At 29.9% G+C, this 11336-nt stretch overlaps 1 pseudogene; it reads left to right on the top strand.

Annotated features, from left to right (window-relative positions):
• Positions 1 to 830: 830 nt before the first annotated feature.
• LOC129310788 (sugar transport protein 14-like) lies at positions 831 to 3458 on the top strand (annotated as a pseudogene).
• The last annotated feature ends 7878 nt before the right edge of the window (positions 3459 to 11336 follow it).

Here is an 11336-nt window from a genome sequence, read left to right as displayed (position 1 = left end):
TGTCAAAAAATAATTGAAGGACAAGCACGACCTTTAACCCCTTTTTTAATCAAGGGATAATCTTTTAGTACCAAAAGATGAAGTAATTTAATTTTTTATAACCTGAATTAATTAAATATTAGGATCCAAATAATTGAGAATATAAAAAAATAATCACTAAAAAGACTTTTTAATGGTTTTATTGCCCAACAGAACACAAAAGACGTTAAAAACTTAACAAAATTTAAATTTAAATGCCAAGTAAATACTCATTTATTACTACTATTATTATAATATATTAATTATTTATAGTATTTTTGAAAAAAAAAGGCTTACAAAGGAAATTATGTGTATAGAAAGTGTCATGTACAACGAAGATAATAATGATAAACAAGTTTGATTAATAAGAGTTATGCAAGAGATTATATACAGCGGTAAATCTTATTGTGTTTTTTGTTGAAACCAAAATAATAATAATAATAATAATAATAATGAATTCAATTTAAAAAAAAATAGAGAAGCCAGGTTAAAAGTTGATTTTTAATTAATTTTTTACTTTTCAACTCACAATTTTTATTAAAATTTTATAAACTCGCTTATTCATTTTTCTTAAATCTAGCACACTAGAATCTCCCGTCTTCTTTCATCCGTTCCATTTGCCTTCAACCAACAAATAAAGAAGTTAAATTAGGCTTATAAAAGCTTCATACAAACTGTACTGACTCACACTTAACCATTTTCTGTTTTTAAATTCTATCTCATCACAAACACGTTCGTGTTTAACCATAGTTCAACCATAGGGCGACACACAGATAAATTGATATTACAAAGAAAATATTGATAGATTAAAAATGACTGATGGAGGATTTACGGATGTGGGAGGCAAAAGGACTAATCTTTACGAGCACAAGATTACTAGTTTCTTCATCTTTCTCGCATCGTCAGTGCTATGGGTGCCTCTCTATTCGGCTATGATCTTGGTATTTCTGGTGAGTTCCTGTTCACACACACACACACACACAGAGTCAGTTGCAGTATGCTTTGTAATTATTGTATAAATGTGTCAAAAGAAGAAGTCCCACATTACCTATATGAGAAGAGCTTCTAATGTGAATATATATATATATATATATATAGGAATGAAAATGGGTTAATAAATGAGTTTGAAGGAGAAGTAGATTTTCACACCCCTTACATGTGAGTTGAGGCACTAGATTTTTTTACCAAATTTGTATTGCAAAATTATTAAATTAATTTGTATTTTGGGCTTTTCAAGAAAAACACAAATTTATTGTGTTTAAATGTTGATTTATAGCCAAAGAGGAGTTTTATTCAGCATTTATCAATTTTTAATAATATTCAGTATGATTTCTTTGGTGTAACCTCCACGGATCTACTTTTAAAGCACAAATATAAAGTGACTTTATGGTTATAAATTCCTTAAAAAACCGGTACTTCATTTGGTGTTGAAAGTCATTCATATAGCTATGTCTATATATAGCTTGAGCCTTGAGGTGTCAAGAATATTTAGTGCCGGCTTCTTGAGTTTTCAGAGTCAATTATCTCCTCCACCTCTATATTATGTTGTGTTGCTTGAGTATTATTTTGTTAGTCTTTGTTATTATGTGTCTCTGCTTATTTTACAGGAAGAGTCTGTCTAATTTTAGGGAATTGTCATGCCATCAATCTTGTGTGGTAAAATAGTTCTTAAGAACAGTATTCTTGACACGACTTAAACTTCAGATCTACTTGCTCACGTTTGTGGTTAATTCATGATTTATATATCCATGAAGGTGGTGTGACGTCCATGGATGACTTTCTGGAAGAGTTCTTCCCACGTGTGTATGCGAACAAGCATGCTCATCTTAGTGAGATTATTGTAAATATGACGATCAAATATTAACACTATTCACTTCGTCTCTGTACTTTGCGGCCCTAATTTCAACATTTTTTGCTTCAAGTCTGACAAAGAAAAAGGCAGAAAAGCCAGCATCATCGTGGGATCTATAAGCTTCTTCATTGGAGCTGTCATCAATGCAGCTGCAATGAACATCGCCATGTTGATCATTAGCCGGATCCTCCTCGGCATCGGTATCGGATTTGGTAACCAAGTATGTTCATTCATAGTTCTCAATACCCAAATTGAAGATCCTTTTGTGTTTGAAGTCAAAAGTATCAAATGTACATACGCGTGTGTGTGTGCGTGTGTGATTTTAAAAGATAGGTTACGATAATTGTACCGTTGGCCGCAAGTCAAGTTTGTGTGGGTATCAATAATAGACCACGAATCATATTTTTCCAAGTTGATTATTTGATTTTTAAAAAACAAATGGGCAAGCCGTTCCACTATATCTTTCTGAAATGTCTTCGCTAAAGTACGAGGAGCGGTGAACCAACTGTTTCAATTAACAACCTGTTTGGGAATTCTTATAGCAACCCTAGTGAACTACAGACAGAGAAGCTTCATCCATAGGGATGGAGATTATCTCTGGGTTTAGCCACAGTTCCTGCTACGTTAATGTTCATAGGAGGCGTGTTGTGCCCAGAGACACCAAACAGCCTCGTGGAACAAGGCAGGATAGAAGAAGCAAGAACCATACTGGAGAAGATCAGAGGCACCGCTAACATTGATGCAGAATTTGAAGATATGGTGGAGGCAAGTCGAGAAGCTTAAGCCATAAAGAACCCCTTCCAAAACCTGTTGCTGAGAAGGAACAGACCTCAGCTTGTTATTGGGGGAATAGCCATCAGCTTTCCAGCAACTAACTGGGAATAACTCAATTCTCTTCTATGCTCCTGTCATCCTTCAAAGTTTAGGGTTTGGGAATGGAGCCTCACTATACTCTTCTGTTATTGCTAGCGTTGCCCTCGTTGTGGCTCCTCTCATCTCAATGGCTGTGGTTGACAAGTTTGGTAGAAGAGCATTGTTCTTGGTAGCCGGTGCTGAAATGTTAATCTACTTGGTAATCTAATAACCCTAGTTTTGATAAAATCATCATAAGTTAAGTCATAAATTAAGTTGACAATGTGGGCGTGAGTTTGTTACAGTAGCAATTGTTTTGGCCTTAGAATTTGGAGAAGGGAAACAATTGTCAAGAGGGACAAGTATATTTCTGGTGAGAGTAATATTCTTGTTTGTGTTAGCATATGGAAGATCGTGGGGTCCACTTGGATGGCTAGTTCCAAGCGAGCTTTTTCCATTAGAGATAAGGTCGTCGGCGCAGGGTGTAGTGGTGTGTGTGAACATGATCTTCACGGCACTGGTGGCACAGTTCATCGTAGTGTCATTTTGCCATCTTAGATATGGAATATTCTTGCTATCTGCGGGCTTCATAGTGATCATGAGCACGTTTGTATTGTTCTTGTTGCCAGAAACAATGAAAGTTCCCATCGAGGAGATTTATATACTATTTCAAAACCACTGGTTCTGGGGAAGATTTACTGAAGATGATCCTTCCCTGTCCCTTGATGCTGCCTAGTACCTAACTGTGCCTATCTTCAATGAAGGTTGATTCTTATGTATTCTTATATAGTAATCTGATTTTGGGTGTATGGCGGCCTGTCTAATGTTACAAAGGTGTATCTCTATTTCCATCATAATAAAAAACAAAGAGAGTGAGAACACTATTCACATTCATGATTTAATTCTCTTTAGGTCCAATTATAAATTGTAGTACTTTTCTTGGAAGTCACAAGACCCTTTTTAATTTGATGTATTAAAAAGTAAAAATACTCAAATCTCGTTCATATTGATTTTGGAAGCACCATTATATAATTTGTATCCTTTTATATTGAGATTGAATTCTTTAAAATTTTGTATCCTAAAAACTGCAAGCCATAAAATTGATAGCTCATGTTTATATTTATCATAATCTCTTTCTTTTCTTTTTTATATTTTCCTTTTATTATCATTCACTCCTATCTTGAATTTTAATTTTATATAAGGTTTTATTTTAATTCCTTAATTTTATAAAATATTTTTTAGTCCTTTACTCTAATGCTGTTAATTTTATTATAAAAAATTTTCATTAAACTTTTAAATATTGATAAAACATTATCAAATGTTAAGATAATAAGTTTATTTTTTTCTTAAAAAGTAATGATTGCACAAAAAACAATCTTTTAAAACTAACATTGTTAGGGTTGGAAAACTAAAAAAATATTTTATAAAATTAAAGGACTAAATTAAATCTTTATATAAAGTAAAAGACCAAAAGTACAACCAACCAACATGAACAGGCCAGGTTTTAAGATGCAATTATCATTTTAGAAACTTTGGTTGGTCCATTAAACTTTTGAACAGTGAGCTTACTCCAATAACCTATACAAACATTTACCTTTTATTAAGAGTTAAGATGCAATTTTATCCTTAAACTATTTTCGGAAGAGCAATATTGCTCCTAAACCATTCATCATAGCAATTTTGCCTCTAAACTAATGAAATTAAAGCAATGTTGCCCCTACCATTCAAACGTCCATTATTGTAGCTAGTGAGACCCACTTTTCATAAGTTAAGGTGCAATTTTTCTTTTAAACTATTTTTCGAGCAGCAATGTTGCCCTCACAGTTTAAAAATCATAAAATTAAATAAAAAAATTATAATAGTATTAAATAAAATAATATTAAATGTATATATAAAAATAAAAATATAATAATATTAAATGTATATACAAAATAAATGTAAGAAAAAAATTTATAGTATGTTAATAAATTGTCATAAATTAATAATATTATAAATCATAATTTTATAACTTGTCAAATATAAGTAAATCTTGCTTAAATTAGATATTAGTAGACTTAAAAGAATTTGCACTTGTACCTATAACTATCATTAATAACTCGATTTGGACCAAAAAATTATTTTTATGATTGAGATAGATTAGACAAGAGTTAAGCTACTATTAAGCTAGAAACCAAAGTTGAAGTGGGAACTGAAGTGATTTTCAAAAAATTGAACAAATTTTAATTTTAATTTTTTTTAAAAATAGATCCTACTAAAAACCAACTTTATTTTTGAATAATTCACATGTATAAAATAAGATTTGAGACTATTTTTTATAAAGATGTTAATAGTTATAGATGCAAATGTAGATACTTTTAAGTTTACTCATATCTAATTTAACCAAGATCCACTTATATTTAACAAGTTATAAAATTATAATTTATATTTTTTCTTATACTTATTTTATATATACATTTAATATTATTTTTATTTAATATTATTATTATTTTATTTTGATATATACATTTTATTTTATTTTATTATAATTTATTATTATTTAATTTTATGATTTTTAAACTATGAAGGCAACATTGCTCTTCTGAAAATAGTTTAAGGGTAAAATTACACCTTAACTCATAAAAAATAGGTTCTAATAGCTACAGCAACAAACTTTTTAACAATAAAGGCAACATTACTCTGATTTGATTAGTTTAGGGGCAACATTGTTATGATGGATAGTTTAAGGGAAACATTGCTCCTCCAAGAATAGTTTAAGGGCAAAATTGCACCTTAACCCTTTTATTAAAGGGAAAATGACAATTAGGACCCCCTAAGGACATTAATTCCAATTGAGGACCATAAAATATTAAAATTTCACTTAAGGACCATGGTCTTTAATTAGAATAAAAAATATATCTAACTTTAAAAATTATCCTCCACTAAATACTAAAAGATATCAGCTCATGCTTGTGTTCTTTGTTTGTTTTAGGTGCAAAAAATTTGCTCTCATGTGCATGAAAAATCTAAGCAAAATATCATAGTCTTTGGTGGAGTGGATCGTCATTTGTTATCCCCCTCTTGGTGATAGGTAATTAAATTCATTGCTTCTTTTTTATCTTCTTCCTTCTCATGCGTAAAAAATTTAAAGTTTTATAGTTTTTCTTGTCTCTATCTTTTATGTCTTCTCTTCTCTCTTGGGCTAAAGACAATATTTGCATCTTTGTGAATGATATTTTACATCATTACTCTTCTATAGCTAAGAAAAAAACAGAGATCTTGTTGATGATTTTATACATTATATACACATATAATAAATGATTTTTGACACAAATAGTGTTGAAAAAATTGAGTGAAAAAAAGGAAGATGTAATGTGGATGCTGATTTTATTTTGTTCTGTGATAAAAAGTACGCCGATATTGAAAAATGTAACATAAATGTTGAATTATTGTAGTCATAGTTGGGATTATGGGAAGGATAGTTGTGAAGTAAATACAGATAGTGTTGAAAAAAATTAAGTGAAAAAAAAGATGTAATGTAGATGCTAATTTTTTTTTTTCTGTTCTGTGATAAAAAGTACACCAATGTTGAAAAATGTAATATGGATGCTGAATTATTGTAGTCATAGTTGGGATTACAAGAAGGTTAGTTGTGAAGTAATAAATTTATATTTCTCCTAGTTGTTTTAGGTTTATTTCCTATATGGCAAGTATTTAGCAAAAAAAGTATTAACCTGTGAGTAATTGTGAATGCAAGATGGAAGATACTATAATCACTGCTAGAATCTCTTTGTAGGCAAGAGCTTGAAGGTATATCACCTTTGCCATGTTCAACACAAAATGCTCTTGCACTACTCCTTGATGTTAATTAAGTAAAATGGAAGGATTTATTTATGGATATTGGACAGACGTTTGACAATATAACTGTATTTACAAAAGCATATGTGTACAAGAAAAATTTATAGCTTCACAATAATTTTGGCGGAAACTATTGATATGCCTCAGTTGACCGAGCTACATTATGAAAATTATGAAAACAATACCTTTTTGGAACCACCACTAATTGTACATCCCCAAGATGACCACACACCAAGCGAAGAGAGTCACAGTTTCAAAATAAGGTGTACCATTGCTCAAGATGTAATCAGGCTAGATATACTAAGAATAGATGTAGGGATTGAAAGGGGGTGAAAACCATATGCATATTAATTGGTTTGAAATTAAAATTATATGGTTTTTATTTATTTAGTGTGTTTTGCTGTTGAATGACTTTTTGTACAGACATCCACACCATATTTTTTTACTTGTAGTGGTGACAAGTCATGTAAATAAGTTTTTAGTTTACATTATTTTTTGAGAAGCAGACTACACAAGTACCATTTAGGTAGATAGGGTATTTTGTATGTAAAAAAGGATGCAAATATGGTGTATATGTATTGAAGTCAGTTTAATGTAATGCTGATACTTATTTCAGGTTTAATTATGTGTAAGTATAACTGCTATGATAACATAAGACTACTGAAATCACTAACATAGAATGGAAATTATTATTGTGACTTAAGAAAACATGGACCCCACTTAGGAATAGATTTTTCCCTAGTATCAAAGAAACTTTTGGAATGTTACAAGGTCACTTATAAATGTACTAATGTAGCATGAGAATATTGCTATTACATCTTGTGAAAATATGAAACCCTACTTGAGAATAGATTGTTTCCCACAATTTCAGAAACTAAGCTTTAAAAAGTTTTAATATCACTTATGAATATACTAAAGTGGCTTGGGAATTCACTAACGTTAGTCAAGATAATTCACAAATGACTTGTAAAATTTCATGCTTATCAATGTATAATCAGCTCTATTTAGAATTCACTAATGTGGCATGGGAAAATTGGTATTATATCTTGTGAAAACATGAAATCCCACTTAGGATATGATTGTTTAACAAAAAAAATGACTTGTCTAAGTTGAGATTCACAAACATGACTTGGGAATTCACAAACATGACTTGAAAATTCACTAACGTGGCTTCGAAATTCACCAACGTTAATCAAAATAATTCACCAATGACTTGTCCAATTTCTTGTAAATTTAGCAAAAAAAATACTCAGGATTAATTGATGTATCGTATACATTGAGCCATAGAAAATACTTGAGTACATAAAGTAAATAAAGTTTTAATTTATATCATACATACAACCAAAATATAACTTGTGAAAATCTATATCACAATTGTCTAATCTATGTATTCAATCTCTTTGGTCCTCCATGCCTAACATTTGAAACAGATGTCTTCACTTGTGAGGCTATTCCATTGTGTGGATAAGTCACTAGCCAATACAATAGCTCAAACCTCATTTTACTCAATTATTCCTATACAATTAGAGTAAGTCTATTAATGGAGGCATGGTATGATCGCATCATTCCTCTTGCACAATATTGTTGCACTGCCTAAGGTAAATGATGACATATATGCTACAATCAGCTTTACATAAAAAAATTTCAAGATAAAATCTATCAATAATTTCTTACTCACAACTATCCTTCCCGTAATCCTAACTATGACTATAACAATTTAGCATCCATGTTATATTTTTCAACATCAATGTACTTTTCATCACAGAATAGAAAAAATAAGTATCCACATTACATCTTTCTTTTTTTTTTTCACTTAATTTTTTTCAACACTATCTGTGTCTTACTTCACAACTATCCTTTCCGTAATCCCAACTATAACTACAACAATTCAATATTCATATTACATTTTTCAATATCAGTGTACTTTCCATTGTAGAATAGAAAAAAATCAGCATCCACATTACATCTTTTTTTCACTCAATTTTTTTAAACACTATCTGTGTTAGAAATCATTTATTTTTTTGTGTGTGTATAATCTATATAATCATCAACAAGATCTCTTTTTTTTCTTAGCTATAGAAGAGAAATGATGTAAAATATCATTTATAAAGATACAAAAATTATCTTTCGCCCAAGGGAGAAAAGAAGACATAAAAGATAGAGAAGAGAAACTATAAAACTTTAAATTTTTCACATAGGCGAGGGAAGAAAATGAAAAAGAAGCAATGAATGTAATTACCTATCACCAAGAGGGGGAGAAGATGATGACTAAGATGACGATCCACTCTACCAAAGGCTACGATTTTTTGCTCAGATTTTTCACGCACATGAGAGCAAATTTTTGGCCCCTAAACGAGCAGAGAACACAAGCATAAGCTGATATCTTTTAGTATTTAGTTGAGGGTAATTCTGTAAAGTTAGTTATGTTTTTTATTCCAATTAAAGATCATGGTCCTTAATTGAGATTTCAATATTTTATGGTCCTTAATTGAGATTAATGTCTTTAGGGGGTCTTTAATTGTTATTTTTCCTTTATTAAAACATCTTAGCCCACAACTTATTGACCTTAGAAACAATTTTCCACCTTTTAAAAAGAATGACACTATTTATTATGGAAAAATTATAAATAGGTTCCACATTGAAAATTTATTCATAAATAGGCCTTCAAAATTTAAAAATTATTACCAAACCCCTTAGAATTTGAATGTAATTTGATAGCAAGATGCCAAGACAATAATTACCCCTATTAATTTGACATTCACTTATAACTCAAACATCATAATTTACAAATAAAGATTCGTAGTTCACAAGTCTAATTTCTTGTTTAACTCTTGATTTAACATGGGATGGAGACTCCATATTAATTAATTCCATAGAGACTTCATGTTATATCAAGAGTTAAACAAGAAATTGGACTTGTGAATTATAAATTTGTTCTTGTAAATTGTGAAGTTGCATAACTCAAGCTAATATGTATATCCCAAATGTCCCAATTAAATCAATTATAGCCTTAAGTAAGCATAATTAATTTCATAGAGACTTCCTATTATATCAAGCATTAAATAAAAATTTGACTTGTGAATTACAAATTTTTTATAGGTAAAATATTGAAGTTACAGTTATAAGTGAAAGCCAAATTAATATGAGCAATATTGTCTTTACACCCTAACCACAAATTACACTCAAGTAAATAAGTCTACTGTAATTTCTAAATTTCATAGGACTTTTTGGTAAATAAGTCTATCGTATGGGACCTATTCATAATTTTTCCATTTACTAATGGGTATAATGGCAATTTGGCTCTTAAACTATAGGTCATGAGATCCTAAAACACAAGGTTTTAAAAACTGGACCGGTCATTGAACCAAACTAACCACTAGTTTATAGTTCATTAGTTTAACTGTAGTTGAACTGATTGACATTAAATTAATATATTTTTAATTTATGTATCATAATTAAATGAGAAATATATACAAATATTTATATTTTTCAAAAAAATATTAATAAATGCTTGGTAAAATGATATATTATTGATGAATACATGATTAATATTTAATTATTCTTGGTTGGTCTTTATTTTAATTAATTTTTTTAAAATATTTAAATAATTCAGACTAGTTTTTTAAGGGAATCGTTTCGGTTTTCAATTAGTTTTTCCAGTTATTGACTGGTTCCCTTATGGTCGATTTTAAAGGGTCAACCAAACCAAACCAAGATCTAGTTCCCAGTTCGACCTGTTGAACCAGCCAGTTCGATTCGGTTTTTAAAATACTGCTAAAACATCAAAGTCCCTAAACTATTTTTTTTTTCCATTTTCATCCCTAAACATTTAAAATCATGCCAATCTTTCCCTTGCCATTAACTTTGACCACTTGTTAATTAAAAAATTACATAAAAGAATCTCGAGAATTACAAAAAAAGACTAAATGAATCAAAAAAAAGACCCAAAAATTAAATAAAGGACAAAAATAAATTTTGTAATTTTGGGTCCTTTTATCCAGCTTCTATGTCCATTGTCTGTCTGTAGATAAGCATACAACTTTTCATACTTTATTCGTGAATGGACACAAAGTAATAGAGATCTAATAATTCTCCCGACTCATTCATATACCTCCCTAAAATGTTTGAAACACCAAATAAGTCTCAAAGATCAATCTCATCAACTTCAATTTAGTTAATCATGCTTAAAATCACATAAAATCCATCCCAAATCATTTAAATAAATAGAAATAAAAAAAAATTAAAATGTTACAATGGACTTGAAAACATAAGACTCAACACTTTATGCCTTATTATTTTAAATTATTAATAAGAATATAAATCAATTAAATTATATTAATGAGGGTTAAAAGGAAAAAATGCCTTAGAACTTTTTCTCGAAGGGTGCCTGTTATTCTAAACTTTTTTTAGAATAATTTTGCCCTAGAATTTTAAAAATGGGAGCAAGTTCACCCTACTGTTGGTGTGACCATTTATTAATGTTAATTTGACTTTATTGCCACCTAGCATTTTTTTTAAAAAATCTAAGTAGCCAATCTCTAGAGTGATCTGAAAGATGAATTTTAATTCCTTGTTTTCCTTACTATGTCAAATACTCCAGTTGGGTTCACTTTACAAACTCAAAAAGATTGAGAATTGATTTTGAAGTTTGAGTTGAACTTTATCATAAAGATAGAGGCTTAAAAGATGTAAATTGATATTGCAAAGTAACTTTCCATTGTCTAGCTTTCTCAAGCTCAATTATATCTACAATCTGGGGTTAATAACCTTAAGTGGAGCA

This window comes from Prosopis cineraria, unplaced genomic scaffold (genome assembly GCF_029017545.1).
Source record: "Prosopis cineraria cultivar Desert tree isolate PC_DT_omini unplaced genomic scaffold, ASM2901754v1 PC5, whole genome shotgun sequence".
Classification (NCBI taxonomy): Eukaryota; Viridiplantae; Streptophyta; class Magnoliopsida; order Fabales; family Fabaceae; genus Prosopis; species Prosopis cineraria.
Note: the sequence above shows the minus strand (reverse complement) of the source record. Positions and strands in the feature narration are given on the sequence as shown.